Here is an 18,375-nt window from a genome sequence, read left to right on the forward strand (position 1 = left end):
GGCTTAATCCCTGATTTATAAGGGCTCACCAAAGCAGAATGAACCACCAATTACTCTGATATGTTTTATGCTGCCCTTCCAACTGCAAACCAGCACTGGGATAAATAAATAAATGAAAATCGTTATATAAATAAATTAGTGTTATATAAATTAATTACTGGTGGGTAGCACTCTCGCCTCACCGCAAGAAGGTCACTGGTTTGAGCCACGGCTGGGTCAGTTGGCATTTGTTTGGAGTTTGCATGTTCTCCCTGTGTTTGCGTTGGTTTTGTCCGCGTGCTCTGGTTTCCCCCACAGTCCAAAGATATGCGACATAAGTGAATTGGGTAAGCTATAATTGCCCATAGTGTATGAGTGTGAATGAGTTTGTATGGATGTTTCCTAGTGATGGGTTGCAGCTGGAAGGGCATCCGCTGCGAAAAACATGTGCTGGATAAGTTTGCAGTTCATTGTGCTGTGGCGACCCCAGATTAATAAAGGGACTAATCCAAAACGAAGCATTGAAGGACCTAAGCCAAAACAAAAATAAATGAATGAATGAATATAAATAAATTAACAATTATATAAGGTGAGTAAAAAATGTAACCCGTAGTTACTGAATGATTACAAAGTTTGACACACTCAAGATCATATTTTAATAAAACTTAAAGAACTGCACATTGAAGTATTCAGGACACATCAGCAAAAGGCACCATCAGGATATTAAATTTCCGTGAATGCCATGTGGCTAAAGAATTGGTAAGGCCTCAAGAAACTGCTCTCTCACTCACACACACGGCCAAATATCTACAGTGTGCTTGTGTGTGCATGACAATGTTATTTTGTGGTTTGAACTTGAAGTGAATGGCACAGAGCTCTTGAGGAGTTTCTTGGCCTCTATTTTTACCCTCCCTTTCTGGGTCTCTCAAAAACTGCTCATTTCTGAGGATCAGGGAATGGAACAACACTTACACACTGACACACATTTTCTGTGGCAACCAGCGGTGGTTACGGCTAATGAGGTGTGCAAGGACCAAGTGGCCACACAGACAAAAACAAAGAGCTCTATCTGAACTGTCCTTGGCCACACACGCTCATGTTGTGTCTCCAGAAGTTTAACACAAAGGGACAGACTGAGTCACTGGAGTGAAAGAGCCACTGAAAGAATGAGAGAGGAAGAAAAGAAGTGTTGAGAGACTCTGGGGGAGTTCGCAATGATGGATTGTCCGGTTAACCTGCCTTTGAACTGCACGACTCTGAATCAGATTTATTTGATTCACAATTAAAGCTGCACCGCTCTGATTCACCCTGAAGCCAACCAAAGCTAGATTCAGCAGCATGTTACAGGATGTCAACATTACAAAAAGGCTTGCCGCGCCTTCAAAACAATCGAATGGGTGCATAGACCAAAAAAATCATGCAATAACTGAAGAAAAGTCTGCACACTCCGAAATATGAACAGTCAAAAAGTCCAACCCAGGCTCATTATTGATACATACCCCCACATACATTTATTGAGATTGCGAAATACATGCCAGGAGGTATGTTTTTTGCAGTTTTTATTTTTCGCGAATTCACCAGAGGTTAATTGTTATTTTTTAATGGGTTAAATATTTTTCAATTTATCAAATTAATTGCATATGTTAACACGCTTATTTGACAGCACTAAATATAATAATATAGCTGCAAGCAGCAATTAAGGGGCCAAGCACTTTTGGCCAAAAGGTGGCGCTTCTCCAGAAGTTTTTGAGTACTTTCAGGGCATGGGGTTGAAGATGCATACCATGTTTTGTAATGATATGTGAATATGTTGGTAAAATATAGCATTTTTGGCTAAAAATCAAAATGGCCGACGCCTAAAATGGCTGACCTGTGAAAATCAGACATCATTCCACTCAACATTCTCTGCCGGAAGTAATGAGACCAGTTTTATGAATTTCGGACGAACGGTTGAGACGTTATAAACCAAAAAATCAAGTTTTTTGTATCTCCGGACCACTAGGGGGCAGTGCGCCGAAACTTCGCATATAACCTCAGACCCTAGTTGTCATAACACATACCAAGTTTGGTGTGAATAGGTGAATGGGTTATGGAGATATCGCCTCAAGTCCATTTTTGCAAGTTCTTCATTAAATTTGATCGCAAATTAAACAAAAACGGTTGGTCTAATCAACTTGAATTCCATAACTTTTGGTTGGCATGGTCTTTAGATCATGTGATTCAATTTTGGTAAAAATCGGAGAAACGGCCTAGGACGAGTTCGATCAAATAGGTTTTCGAAAAATTTAAAATAGCGCGAAAAAATTCATGTCGGAAAATGAGGTCATAGGGTGAATCGGACTGAGCCAAGGAATCAGAAGAAAAAATAATTTTGATTGTAGCCCATTCGGTTCAAAAGTTATGATGATAAACGTACGTGAAAGTTTGGACAAGTGGTGGCGTTAGAGAGTTTGATTTTGAGACTCCATATTTGGTCTGATTAATGTTAATACTGTCCTCTATCATTGTGCCAAATTATACAACTTTCCCGCATACGCCTATATGGCCTGCCATTCAAATCCGGCGGAAGAAACAGAAGAAGAAGAAGAAGAAGAAGAAGAAGGAAGAATAATAATAATAGGAACGCTAACGGATCCAATAGGTGCCTACGCACCTACGGTGCTTGGCCCCTAATAATATAATATGATATAATATAATATAATATAATATAATATAATATAATATAATATAATATAATATAATATAATATAATATAATATAATATAATATAATTTAAAATCACATAATATAATACTTTTAAGTTTCATTTGTGAAGGATAATCACTATGTACCAGTATTTACTATACTATACTATACTATACTATACTATACTATACTACACTACAGTATAAAACAGTATGCTAGTCTTTTAACGATGAACATGCCAAGCTTATTATTAAATGTTTTTGAGTTCAAATTAATTTCAAGTAAATAATTTTAGTTTTATTGTTTTAGTTTCAGTTAACTAAAATAACAACACTGATTTAGGTGAGGGTCCTCTGATATTAGTTTTTTATAGTGCCCTTGTAAATGTCCATGTAAATATAAATCTATAATAATCATTCAGTCACACATAATCTAGATCAGTTCAAAGTCAGTATTATCATCCATACAATTAGTGTACAGCACACATAAACCCTACAATCCTGTCATTCACATACCATGTATTTTTTTTTTTCATCTCACCCTCTGTTGCTTGTTCTTGTCTAACATTAGCTGGCTGAGCGGTGAACCACAGAAAACATACAATGTGCCAAATTAGTATAGAGACACACCACACACACACACTCTTAAGCATACCCAGCGCTCAGCACCACAAACACACCTGTCAACAACAGAGGGAAAGACTGAGAATCAGAGATGGAAAATATCCTTCAAGTTACATGGCCCTGAACGGACTCAACGGCCCATTCCTAATCTCTTAGAGTATGTGTACATATTTTAGTGCATGCGGAAAGAATAGTATTTGTGCAGGTATCTGCTTAACCCTGTGCTCAACAGGGAGAGAGGAAATTAAAATGGGGTTAGTGATTAATTGTGAGTTCATAGCATGTAACACACACACAACCACAGAGCACAGTGGGCATGCGATTGGTTGAAGGTAACTTGGCAGATGTCCCTACAGAAGGAGGCAGAAAGCAATAAGGAGAATGAAAAAGAGAGACTGAACAGGGAGGACACACTATAAATGATTAATGTTCAGAAAAATATAGCATACCTTAAAAAAGTAGGAAAATATCTGACCCAAAATAGGACACTGGGTTTTAATCAATCATTATGCAAGTAATAAGAAGGATTGGCAAACTATTTTTTTACCTATTCATCTTAAATAAATACCAGAACATTACAAAAACCATAGTAAAATACTAGTTAATTATTCTAAAAAAGATGCAATGTAATGAAATGTAAATATTCATTCATTCAATCATTTTCTTTTCATCTTAGTCCCTTTATTAATCTAGGATCGTCACAGCGGAATGAACCGGCAATTTATACAGCATTTGTTTTACGCAGCGGATACCTTTCCAGCCACAAACCATCACTGAGAAACATCCATACACACTCATTCACACATACAATTTTTACCATACCCAGTTCACTTATAGCGCATGTCTTTGGACTGTGGGGGAAACCAAAGCACCTGGAGGAAACCCACGCAGACACAGGAAGAACATGCAAACTCCACACAGAAATGCCAACTCACCCAACCGAGGCTCGAATCAGCGACCATCTTGCTGTAAGGCGAACATGCTACCCACTGTGCCAGCCTTAAATGTAAACAAAACTTTCAAACTACTAAGATTATTCAGCTCTTTATAATTAATGTGCGGAGTCAAACCTATCTAAAGTAGGGCTGTTCAGTTCCAGTTTTTTTGGAGTTGACTCAAATCTCCTGGAGCTGATTCTCGACTCCTAATTTTGGAGTCGGTGAAATCGACTCCAGATTCGACTCTATTTACACTCACTTAAAATAGCACAAGGATTAAACATGCTGTATCATATCGCATTTTATATGATGCTACTGCATCAATTGCAACAAAGAAAAAAAAACATCCCAATTGAGCCCAAAAATGTTTACAAATATAAATAGTCTAAATATCTTCTTAATATAAATCTTCAATACTTATAGGGTGAACAAAATAATCTGGTGTAGCAGACGATCACACAGGGCACACCCCAAAAAGATAAAACCAGTGTGATAGACTGTGCCTTAAAGCATATCATATTGCTCTCTCTATCGTAAATGTGATTTTCTGTACTTTTAAATAGCCCATTAATTTACTTTTAATTTTGATATCACTTTTAATTTTGTGCAATTTGTTGATTATTGTAATTTAATAAGGATTTGTTAATGGGACAGCATAGCCTACGTCAAAAGAAAAGTCAGAGCTATTTTTGAACACTTAACCTTGGCTATATTTTTCATTTAAAAAATATAATTTGTATTGTGTTGTAGTTATTTACAAAATAAATAGAAGAATGAATTAGAGGTGTAAAGTGCATTCAGCACCAAAAAAAACCCACTACCACATGCATTGTCAGATTTTGCCGCCAAAAGTATCTGATCTGCTCCAAATTCACACACATATAGGCTAAATTTAATTAATACCACAGCTAACTTGACATCGCAGGCAGATCCTAATCAAAATGCTTTAAAACCAAAATGCAACAGGTGTAGGTGCTTTATAGGGATTTGAAAGTGAAACTTTGTCCCGCAGCACTATTTATTTTAGCCTAGAATGCTTGTGGTCGCAAAATTCAAAAGCAAAAGTGTAAAATGTGTGAACACGCATTTAAAGCGGGCAGCTTTGGTGTTCATCGTGCTAGAGAATGAGCATTATAACAGTAACTGCTTCACTCAGAAACATTTGAAAAAACAGACTCGACTGGGAGTCGATTCCTGTCGTGGAGTTGATTCTGGTAGGTCCATTGAGAATCACGGAATCGACTCTTTTTGAGTTGACTCTCCATCCCTAATCTAAACATTTAAGACAAACTTCTGTGCAACTTTATTTTATTTTTTTTAAATAAACTGTTTTGGTTGCCACTGATTACCAAATGTGCACATTTGACAACACATTGTGACAAAAAAAAAATCACTAATTGTATATTCCAACTGTGCTGGGAACCAGAACTGAACGAAATTAGTTTATCTTAAGTATAAAATTTCTGTCCATTTTCATGTACACTACAAAAATAAAAATATCTTTTTTATCTATGTTATCTAACAAAAGTCAGTTTTTAAAATGCATGTGTGAATCAAAATATTAAGTAGTTTTGTACAGACGTCAATTCATGCACACCTGACCCCGGTTCCCATCTGTCCTCATCATGAAACATGCTGAGGAAAACATGTCACCAATAAACCATCCTCAGGGGAGAAAAAGACTGATAAAATGAGCACTCAGAGGGGAGGAAAGATTGATGGGAACATTTGCGTCACATGTGGATGTGCAATATATTAGCACATATATCAGCATAAACCTAATCTCCCTCTGTTCACCTGGACAGGTGTGGGCTTGTTCTGAAGGACAAGCGGTGGAAATGATGTTTACATGGTCTCACATAACAGAAAATTGTCCTTTAGTGTGCAGTCATTTCCATAAGATCGTGACTACAACAACAGATTCAACTAAGTATTTAGAATAATAACCAATCTGGGTTTTACAATGACCAGTTCTTAAAATATTCCATTTTATACCCACAAACAGGAATAATTTGTTGTTTCCTTGGTTTTGAGTGAATTTCTTTTGAGGAGTACTTCTGACAGCAGAAGAAATAAAGGACACACAGCTGTAAACATGTAATTAAGTGGTAATCTTAACGGGTAAACACATTCTCAAACTTTCACATACATTCATTCCTTTCCACCTCACTCTTAAATTTTCTCTCTATTATTCTGCCTCTCCATTCCTAATCTATGACTCAGTGGTATCAGTGTTAGAAGGAAACGGGAATAATATAGAAAGAGGGCAGAGAGAAAGAGGACGAGGAGAGAATGCACCCTCAGGGTGCCATGTTGTTTGGGCCTGCCTCCCAACTCACATTCACACACTTATATAGAACAGCCCAAGTGTACAATAAACCTTTTTTCTGGTGTTTATACACAGAAATGTACTGTAAGTAGTCAGGATTACTGTATATCTGAGCACTAAAGCTTTTGACACCCTCCTTCTCCCTCATGTGAGAAACTAAAAACAAGAGGGTGAAATTACTGCAAACTGGAAATCATATCATACTGAAGTGACAAAGAGGAGGAGGAAGAAAGAAAGATGAAGACAGCTGCTATCCTCATGATCTCATTACACAAAGCAAGAGGAGACGAGTGAGACACATTCCTGTTTATGGTGTTTTAATCTGTCTTGTTTGTCCATGTTCGGACAATTTTCTGATTTAAGACTTTTAAGGAAAAGGAATGTGTGAAAATTAAAATCCTCTATAGCTCAAGATGTCCCATTATGTGCAAATATTACATCAGCTATATGTATATCTGTATTTAGTGTTGTCCATTTTAGATTAGACTGACAAAACTACATCCTAATACCAGGTGTAAACAAGGTCAAAGTCTACATCTGAAATGACATAACAGAAAACTACAGTAGAAACAGTATGTGAAAGCACCAAGTTACAACTCACAACATTCATAAAGCAGTCTGCAGTCCTCCCTACTCTCTAATCTGTTGTATGGTTTACCCTCCACATTAAAAGCGTTTTAAAGCAAGGTATAGGGGACCAGAAAACCATACCTAGAAATACTCTTCTGCTACATCTGCATCACAAATTAAACATGCGCAAAGGATCATAGGAGGGCACTTCAAAGACATTTATTCCAAAAGGGCCCTTTAAATTGGTCAGTTTTGTGCACTTTGGTTTGAAATGACCTTTCATTCTGGCAGCCATGAATGTTCTCAATCCAAACAGCCCTTAGAAAAATGGATTTATCCTGTTTGGAATGCAGCAACAGTAGGCAAAAAGTTCCTGGATGTGTGAAGTGACATTGACATTAATACAGTAGTGCATCTGGATTACATTTACACAGCACACATTTACTACACAGAATTTACTTTTTTATTTAATTAAAATTATTTATTCTAATTAAAGGTGCAGTAGGTGATCTGACCAAATTCCATCCATTAGTCATAATTGCCGTCCAAAGCCACACCTACTGAAATCACGAGCGAATCTTAAAGATGACAGTAGACAGTCCACTAGATGATGTCAGTCGCCAGTTAGAAAACTTTACAGTACTTTGTAATACTACAATTCTGTTTTCAGTTGTGTAAAAAAATAATAATTTCAGATGTGTAAAAAAAAATTTGCAAGCAAAACTTGTCATAATGTGCAATACTTATGTATGCAAGGATTGCTGGTCCACTCTCACACTTTGTCCTAAAACGACTACTTAATGCTTAGTCGTTAGCCAGCAGGGTGCAGGAATTACACTTATTACTAAGCCATATTTACATTGTATTTCAGACAGATTATTCAAAGTAGCATGGTAAACAATATAGGGACCGTGTCACAGGTTATTAGTACCCATGTTTCCATCCAAAAATGTGAATGAACTTTATGTGCAAATCCTGATTATTGCATAAAAAACGTGCAAATAAACAGCATTTCCATCCAATGAGTAAAAGAGAACAAAATAGTCACTTTCTGATTGATACCAAATATCAACTGTAAAAACTGATCTTGCATGGGAATGGTGGTGGCGTTTGAAGGTGTCAGATGTGGAGCACAGACGCTCTTGATTCTGGAGGTCAACGGCAAGGCGTTTTAGAATGACTAAAACAACATTTCAGATGGTTTACTGGTTTGTGCATTTACAAACATTTTTTATTATCATATGATCTCTTATAACCAAATCACATGACTTTTTTAATGCTTATTAATTATTATTATTATACGAGATTATCACTCGTATGCGGGAATCCAGCCATCTCTGTGCATTTGCTGGAGACTCCCGGAACTTCCGGGAGACTTGGGATGTCTGGAATGACCTCCCAACCTACTCATAATTCTCTCTTTATATAGCTGTATGCCTATTACATATCCATAAAACATTGTGATATAGCCTGGCTCGGATCGTATTGCTTTCTCACAACAATCAATTGTTTTGGCGCGGATCCAAGGGCGATTGATGGATTCACATATGCCAAACAAACCGCGCTAACTGAGCAAATCGTACTAAATTGTACTAATTAGATTGTACAAATTCAAACGAAATAGCCACTAAATCAAAAAGTTACGAATTGCCGTGAGATTGTGTCAGTCAAACCCTATTCCCCTAGACTAACATCAGGGGTTTGTAACACCCAGATGGTTTCAGTGGCTGAGCAACCTTTTCAATCATTCATAAATCAACAAAATTATTTGTACATCAGCTTTGCGTGACTAAAATAGTTTTAAAACACAACATTACCTGTCTAAAAGAAATACTTCAGCCATGGTGTTGTCCTTCCGTCAGCGTGCAAATGTTCCTCCAAATTTGATTTAGGAGTTTAAAGTTTTGAATTACCATTTGTTTTTACCGCTCTCTCTTGTGTGCACATGTCATGAACACGGCGCATGTGCACACGCAAATAGCAGATCTGCATGAAAAGGTGTACAGATGTACATATCGACATTTGTTGACAGACAGTTTGGGCTACTCAGCAGAATTGTAGAAATCGTTGGCCTGACAAATTTTAGTTGGATGAACATTTTATGTCATATGCCTTACCCAGAATATAAAAAAAAATTATAAATACATTTAGTTCATTTACTTTAATCAGTACTATTGGAATGTGAAGAGACTTTTAACCAGCACAAAAAAAAAATGCTTCTGAAGACAATTACCTATTGCACCTTTAATTGCTTGGAAAGTACACCAATGTTCCAAGAAGTAGGATCTCAATTATGCTGCCTCATTTCGGTTAAATCCTAAAATCAAATACATTAAATCCCACAATTCAATGCAGTAAAAATCAAAAATACAAGATGACATAAGCTAACAAATGTTGATTTAAAAAGTTAATATGTTAAAGTTATATTTCACCCAAAATGAAAACTCTGTCATGACCCTAAAGTAGTTCCAAACCTTAATGACCAATAAACCTTCTTTCTCTGTAACCTAAATTGACTATGGATGTAATGGCTAGCAGCTTTCAACATTCTTAAAAAAAAAAAAAAGAAACAGATTTTTTTTTTTAAATGTTTAAGTCAACTGGAAGGTCAGTATATAAGTGGTCGAAATATAACTTTCACTTTAAACTCTAATGAGTTTTCTCTATTGTGTTTCATTTGTGTGACATGCAGAGAAGCTACATGTTCCAGATCAACCACTTTTAAAGTTTCGTGACAGATAAAGTGTCAACATAAGAGGGTCAGCTCTCTTTGTAGGAAATATGAAGATCACTGGGTTCTGGAACAGAGAGTGTTACATTAGAAGGTTACACTACCCAAATAACAGAGAGAAAGGGGTGGTATTAACATCAGCTGATCCAATAAGAGAAAGCGAGTGGGGTTTATTTCTCATAATGGGATAATCGGCTTGTTTCGAACTGTATTAGAGCATTAAGATGTATTAAATGTCTGGTGGTTTAGCCTTTGTTGGACAAATGTAGCAGTTTATGCTGGCAGGTCTAAAGAGATTATCCTCAAGAATATTTCAGCATTTCCCAACCATATTGTAGGTTAACAGTCACATTATGACCATTACAATAGAAATGGAAATTTAGATGGTGTGGTGCTTAACAGTGTGTTGCTAAGGTGTGCAGAGTGGTTGTTATGAAGTTGCTGGGATGTTAGTTATTTCCAAAAGTTGCAGTGATATTTTGGTTTCTTTCTGTTTCCATTTCTCCCTCTCTCTATGTAACTTTTAAGACAGAAGGGCCCATTAAATTCATTTCTACATTCACCCTGACATTATAGTTTACTCATAACTCATATGATTCACCCTTGGCAAGTCCCATGTGCACGCGTATCCAAGTGTTTACTCGTGTAGTGAGTGTGTGGAAGGCTGTGTTCAGTCTTGTCCTTCTCTCAGTGTTTGTACTCACTGGTCCGATGACAAATGCAAATGCCAAAGTCTGTGTGTGCATGTGTTTATGTTGCTTCTTGATGTATTTGTTTGTATGTGTATTCAGGTATGTGTGTGAGTCTAAAAGGGGTCATTGTCAGCGAGGTTCACACCTGTTGTGTGAACACCTGAAGGCTTTGCTAATAGCTGCTCTGTCTGCCTTATATTTAGTACCTGTTGCATATCCAGCAAACAATATTTCCTATGTGTTTGTGCGTGGTATGTTACTCTTTTTTCCCCTGAGTGTCATCGTGAGGGCAAATATAAATTCTATAAATTGTGAACAGAAAAGCAAAGAAGAGGTGGAGCTTGTAAAATTGACCATGATCTGCTCACTTGACCAGATTCTTCTTGGAAGTCTTAAAATAAAGTTTGTGTAAGGCACATCTGTTTGATGTAGATTTTCAGCCTTTTTCTTTAAATGATAATCTACCCCAAAATGAAAATGTTGTCATAATTTAAATTACCAAGAGTACCAAAAAATGCAAATAGTGAAACAAAATATAGTGTTGCTGTGCTGTAAATAGTCAAAAAAATAAATAAAAAAGATTATCACTAAGATTTGATCAGTACAGTATATTTCAAACAATATATATATATTTTTAAACCAAAGTGTTTCATATCTGCACCAAAACAATAATTAAATAAATAAATCCAAAAGTAACAAATGTGCATGAAAAATATTTTTACAAAAGATCATCCTGATCAAACAAACAAATACAAAATTACACCATTGGTTAAGCTAGAATTATGGACACAGATGATCAAACAGAGCATTGCTCTGATATACAGTACACAAAAGATGCAGAAAGCATCTATCAACATACTATATATCACAGTGAAACTTGAAGCAGATAAGCTACAGCAGTTGAAGAGAACACAACTGTCTGCTGACAGCGTAAATCTTGCCTACTCTTATGGGTCTCAATTTTAGATTGATTTCTCTGATTATAGGGTCAGAATTTGGCATAAACAACATGAAAACATTGGTCCATCTTGCCTTCAATAGCTCAGACTGCTAGTGGTGTAATGGTATGGGTACTAGGGCTGAGATATTTGACCTAAAATCAAAATTCCGATTAATTGAACATTTTAACTCGATTTTTGTTGATAAAATGTTTGGTCCTCATAATTAAGACAAGTTTTATATGCTGTCTAAAAGCATTTCTGGTGCAGATTTTAATCATCGTCAATGTAGTGCAAAATAAGGCTTATGAATGACTCCATTGCCTGCTTGACTAGAGATCAGAAGTTGTTGCAGAAGTAAACATCAGCCACAACCTTTAACAGATGTTGTCATGTGACACGTAGGGAAAGTAATTGAAAAAATCTTCCTGGAAAATTAGATTGATTATAGGTTCTGAATGTCGATTTCGAATACTTTGCGATTTATCGCCCAGCCATAATGAGTACTTTCGCGCCCTGGTAGTGAGCTGACAAAACTGAATACTGTTGTTAACAATTTCTGTACCTTAATGGCCACAGTAAACCAATTTTCAAGCAGGCGACATGCCACTTCACAAAACTCAATTTGTCTTGAAATTTTTTCATTACACATGACAATGATGTCATTACACTGTAGATGTGCCTTTCTGAATAATATTAACATATTTAAAAATATATATTTAAGGTGGTTTATGTAAGTTTTTGACTCTTCTAAGGCATAAAAATATCACAATATGTTTGCAGAAATTTAATAACCATGCCAAGTGAGCATTCTTGCTTATCTAAAAAGCAATGCTAAAGTCTTGTATTTTGCTTTGAAAATGTGTTACGTGCCGGAACGTCTGTCTGTATTTTGGTTATTCAACCCACCCAATGCCAGGTTAGTCAATTATATTTCAGCACCCTGGACTGCCTTATTGTGAATCTTTCAGTCATGAAGACTCTCAAAGCATGCATCCGCAAATGAAAATGCAACCTTAGGTGGACAGTAGAGATCCACAATTCTTAGACATTTGTTATTATCAGATTCCCTCTTGCATTATTCATTTATTCATTTTCTTGTCGGCTTAGTACCTTTATTAATCCAGGTTCGCCACAGCGGAATAAACCGCCAACTTATCCAGCATGTTTTTCACGCAGCAGATGCCCTTCCAGCCGCAACCCATCTGTGGGAAACATCCACACACACACTCATAGACTACGGATAATTTAGCCTACCCAGTTCACCTGTACCGCATGTCTTTGGACTGTGGGGGAAACAGGAGCACCCGGAGGAAACCCACATGAACGAAGGGAGAACATGCAAACTCTACACAGAAACACCAACTGAGCCAAGGTTCAAACCAGCGACCTTCTTGCTGTGAGGCGACAGCACTACCTACTGTGCCACTGCTTCGCCCCTCCTCTTGCATTATATTCAACATTATGTAGGTTATCGTAGTTATATTGACACTGTTGACCCTTCATTCTTTTGGGCTGTTTGCAACAGACGAAACATGATAAATACAGCTATTCAGAAGCAAAGAACACATGTGCACTTACAGCACTGCAACCAAATAGTAAGGTTTACAAAATAATTAATACATATTAAACTGCTTAAATGTACTCGCTGAGTGATTAATACTGTATGTGTTAGTCACAGTTCTAAAGTTCAATTTGAAAAGGTTTATTTTATGTTCAAGATCTGAGGTAAACTATATGCTTTAGTATGGCAATAAATGTCATGTAAAATGGCATTAAAACTCGTATTATAAGCATTTAACACAGAATAACCACATGAGGTGTATGTGAGGAGATCATTGTCAATTTCCATTGTTTAGCTGCAAGAATCAGCCGTCTCTAAAATATAAATTTTAGGTGTTGGTTAGGACAAAAACCTCTTTTAATATGGAAATATATTCCTTTTGTTACGTGCTGTTGCTTTACTTAGAACACGATTTAAATCAGCCTTTATTGCTGTTGTGAGTCCGGCAACCTGCTCTTGCATGTTTTGAACCAGGAGTGCAATACCTAGTTCAACCACTGGGTGTCAAACTTATATACTGCACCTTTAAGTGAAATGAATTACGTATTTGAGTGGGATTGAAAGGAAGAGAACTTGGAAGAGGGAGTGAAAGGGATGAGTACAAGTGGGTCAGATTCTTGGTGTACTTTCAGTCTAAGACAGTGGCCTCTGAGCTGTAATGAGTACGTGAAACAATATACGTGTGTGTGTGTGTGAGATAGAGAGAGTAAGAGAGCCAGCGTGGCGCATTACACTTGCAGGTAGACATGTGCTTGCTGTGTCTCAGCCCCAGAGGACCTGCAGTACCTCTCTGAGATATAAATCACTGTGTGTGTGTGTGTGTGTGTGTGTGTGTGTGTGTGTGTACTCTACAGATCAGATACATTTAATGGACAATCTTTTTCCACTTACACACAAACACACGTTCAAAGTGAGGGTTGTTTTTCCTCAAAAGATTTCCAACAAACAACCACAAATTCTGTCATTTCAGTTTGAATGTTTTAAGGATGTAATAAAAATTGACCTGACATATACACATTTAAAGTCAGAATCAGTAACTCCCCTGATGTATTAGCCTCCTGTTTACTTTACCCCCAATTTCAGTTTAATGGAGAGATTTTTTCAACACATTTCTAAACATAATAGTTTTATTAACTCACTTCTAGTAACTGATTTATTTGATCTTTGCCATGATTATTTTACATGATTATGTAAGTAATATTTTACTAAATATTTTCAAGACACTTCTATACAGCTTAAAGTGACATTTAAAGGCTAAACTAGGTTAATTAGGTTAACTAGGCAGTAGGGCTGCCCGATTAATCGAAAAAAGATCACAATCTCGATTCGACCCTAAACACGATCCTAATTCAGCTTTTTCTACAATTCAGCCAATTATATTTTCAAGGTCAGGAGAGAAGAAAAAGCATCCATACAAGTCTTCACAGCAACATTGACACCTTCAAATGGCGTTAAAAGTGTCACATACTGTATTTATAAGGTATAATTTACCCAAAATGTCATTACTGTCTTCATGAAACGATGTATTCACGGTTGCGAAATCGCAATCGTTTGTCTACTGCCGAGAACGCGCGCATGCATGCAAATGACGCCTACTTTAGTGAACATAACCTGCATATGCTGTGGATAACAGGCAATAAAGTTGTAAATAATGTTCAGTTTGTTGCACAGAGCAATCGTTTAAGGGGTGTGTGGGAGGTTTAATTTGCATCTATGTGTTTTTTTTCCTCACAGTGACAAAAGCCATGAGCCGCACCCGGAAGTGAAAGTGAAACCTGTGCGCACATCATTTAAATGATCATATCATATCATTATAGCGAACACAAAGTGTTGTGCATGAAAATAAATGTTTACTGTGTCAGTATAACAACCCTCACCTGTAAATAACGGAAATATAATGGTCTAATAATGTTGTCAACGACAGATGACAAGCACATGTCTTAAACATAGTAAATCAACTTCAGAATTAGAAAGTCGTCATGTCATCATTTTACTGTGAATTAACAAACAGGACATATTGAAAGTCTGTTCAAACCCAACATAATACAAAATTGAGCATTTTAAGAAACAGTAGACCTACACATAGGCTTAATATAATTATTATTGTTTTACCATATGTTTGAAAATTAACAATAATAATAGGCTAATCATATTAACCTTTATTTTACATTTACAGATCTTGATTTAAAGCAAAAAAAAAAAAAAAAAAAAATCGAGATTCACATCAAAGGTGGCTCAGTGATTAGCACTGTCCTCCTCACAGCAAGGTCGCTGATTCGAGTCCCGGCTGGGTTAGTTGGCATTTCTGTGTGGAGTTTGCATGTTCTCCTTGTGTTGGTATGGGTTTCCTCCGGGTGCACCGATTTCCTCCAGTCCAAAGGCATGCACTGTACACAATACAGTAGGTGAATTGAATAAACTAAATTGGCTGTAGTGTATGTTTATGTATGAGTGTTATGGAGGTTTTATTTTTTTCTGAATGGACTTTTTGGACAGCAACAGAAGAATGAAATGATATCTTCTTTAATCTAACTCACACATTTTCACGTCAATTTGCGCTTTTCCCTTCAAATGCTAAAACCTCCGTTTAAACACAATGTGCACTTTCAAATCACATCAATTTCAAAGCATGTGCTTGCCAGTCACTTACTAAGCACTGAGTTGTAACATTCTAACACCCCTTCATTTCACATAATTGTGACTGCTAACTCTTCTCACCCCGCTTTTAAATGAAAAGAATGAACTACTTCCTTTAACCAAGATCATATCAGTGTTTATAATAATGACAAGCTGGAGATTAGTTTAGTGTGAAAAAATGAGGAATTTAAAGTTGAATAATTGGATGCATGTCTTCTTGAAAGTACTTCATTTCTTTTATTGTTTCTAGCAAACTTGACAGCTCAGAGTTAACCACACCTTTAGCAATCTAATGACCAACACGTTTTGACCTGCACAGTACACTGTGTATATGTGAGCCCATGCTTCACACAAACACACACTAATGTCAGTCAATGCCTTTCTGATGTTTATCTTCAATATCATATCATATAACATATTATGCATTGCAAACATTACTAACATAACATGCTAATATACTATATGTGAATATTCCTTAATGACTTATGTCACAGAAAGTAGAAAAAAATGTGTGTGTGTGTGTGTGTGTAGAAGTGTGTGTTTGCATAACCCTGACCTTTTTTTGCGATGGGTCTTTACGCGTACCCTGAGGATGACTAAAAGCTGTGATTGATGAATGAGCAGATAGACTAACAGTGGCATAGAGGAAAAGGTAAGGGAGCAGCTGACTGTGACACTCAGGATGATCTTGAGTGGAAAAAATTGCAAAAGACGACCTTTCTAATCTACATTATGCTGCAGGTGAAGATCTGGAATCATAAATCAAACGGCATGTAATGATCTGATCAGAGCATAAAAGCGATCAGATATTTCCTGTTTTGGAAATGTTTTATATATAAATCTCTGAGCTAAGTTGGTGATCTCAAAAACTTTCATCTAAAATTAAGAAAGACAAAGATTGTTTTTAAGTCTTTTAAATAGCTACAGAAACATGTTAACAATGTAATCCTAATCTTTAAGGTTGATTCATTCATCTTTTCTTTGCCTTAGTCCCTCTATTCGTCAGGGGTAGACACAGTAAAATGAACCGCCAACTTATTCAGAATAAGTTTTACGCAGCAGATGCCCTTCCAGCTGCTACCCAGTACTGGGAAACATCCATACACACTCATTTCCACACATACACCACTGCCAATTTAGTTTATTCAATTTACCTACTATGTAGCCTAGGCTTTTTAGCCTGTTGGGGGGAGTTGGGGGGCTACTGGAGCACTGAAAGAAACCCATGCCAACAGAGGGAGAACATGCAAACTAGGGATGCACCGATACAATTTTATTCCAATTTGATCCCAATAACAAAATTCTGATCGATCGATACAGATCCGATCCAGATACTGTGCTTTTTTTATTTTAACATAATACAGTTTCCATAGTTCTGGTGATAAAATCAAACGATACATCTTCTTAAATAAAAAAATAATAATAACAGACATATAGGCCTACTGTATATGACAGACGACACTACATTATTTGAGCATTCATTACAAAATTGATATAATCTGTTGTGGTCCAGCTTCCTTTTTTAATATTAAGATTTTTCTTTGAAATTTGTAATAGGCTACCACTATTGACCCTCGTTGCTGGTAAAATAACTAGCCTCATGGTTTCTGCTACATTCATTCTTCCGTGGCGGCACGCCACACCAAAATTCATCCCGCCACAGCTATATTACAGCTTCTTATTCAAAATATTCGGTCGTTTTTTAAATAGCGGGTTAAAATCGCACCGAAAACATATGAAAGGGTAAGTGAATAATAACAGCGCAAACTTTTTTTTGTGACGGTAGAAGTGCTGTGCGTTCTGTTTAACCCTTTAAGGTGACGTGCTGACTGACTGACAGGTGCGTGATGCATAAGGCCAGCAAACACAGCGTAGTTTTCAGTTATGATTAACACAGTTTCCATAATAATACTTTATTTATAGATAAAGGTCTGTGGCTCTGCATATAATTTTGCTGGAGTTTATAGCCGTTTCACTTTACTTCAGGATGCATTAATGTGCCGCGGACAGAACAACGCAGTCACATTATGGATCCAGCAGACGATCGCATCATGCTTTTAAAACAAGGTAACCGCTCAATAGAGCGTTATATCAAGGAGTTTTTGGAGCTAGCCCCGAAGAGCTCTCACAGTGATCTTTTGCTGATGATGTTTTTTCGGGAAGGACTTTTGGAACCAGTTCGTTCCCTCATGCCACCATACGAGGATGACTGGAACCTTTATCGTTTCATTGAGGCAGCCTTATTAATCTCCGGCTCCCCTGTCTCTGTTGCCCTGAAGGAGGAGAACCCTCAGGAGGGAGGCCTGAGTGGAGGGCAACAGAGAGGGATATTTTCGGGGCCGGCTGATGTATCCAAGGGAAGGAGGAGAGAGGCTGGGTTGGAGTTGCGGCCTTATCTGCGTCGGGCTGTCCAAAGACCACCTTTATCTGAGCCCTGGAGAGTCTTCTAGAACTGTGTGGAACCCCAGTGTCTGCTCCAGTTCCACAATGCCCACCAGTGTCGGTTTCAGCTCCAGAGCAAGCTCCCTCTCCCGATGACAACGCTCTCCCTTATCAAAGCACCAGACAAAGGAGGCGCAGGAAGAGGACTGCCCATGTCCCAGAAAGTCCACCAGTGTCGGCTCCAGTCCCAGAGCACCTGCCAGTGTCGGCTCCAGCCCCAGAGCGCTCGCCAGTGTTGGCTCCAGCC

General features: G+C 37.3%; 2 protein-coding genes and 1 long non-coding RNA gene across 5 annotated transcripts in view; 1 reads left to right on the top strand and 2 right to left on the bottom strand.

The window, feature by feature from the left end:
- The window catches only part of slc26a6.2 (solute carrier family 26 member 6, tandem duplicate 2), a 406,025-nt gene extending 396,652 nt beyond the window's left edge, over positions 1 to 9,373 (top strand). Inside the window, exon 13 of the transcript XR_015496732.1 lies at positions 9,326 to 9,373. The gene's annotated coding sequence lies outside the window, so the exon portion shown is untranslated. The remainder of the gene's footprint in view (positions 1 to 9,325) is intronic.
- The window catches only part of LOC147842651 (uncharacterized), a 464,331-nt gene that overhangs the window by 177,364 nt on the left and 268,592 nt on the right, over positions 1 to 18,375 (bottom strand). The window lies entirely within an intron of this gene.
- sema3b (sema domain, immunoglobulin domain (Ig), short basic domain, secreted, (semaphorin) 3B) overlaps positions 1 to 18,375 on the bottom strand; it is a 116,530-nt gene that overhangs the window by 79,892 nt on the left and 18,263 nt on the right. The gene's annotated exons all lie outside the window — the stretch shown is intronic.

Source organism: Danio rerio, chromosome 8 (genome assembly GCF_052040795.2).
Source record: "Danio rerio strain M-AB ecotype USA chromosome 8, GRCz13ab, whole genome shotgun sequence".
Taxonomy (NCBI): Eukaryota; Metazoa; Chordata; class Actinopteri; order Cypriniformes; family Danionidae; genus Danio; species Danio rerio.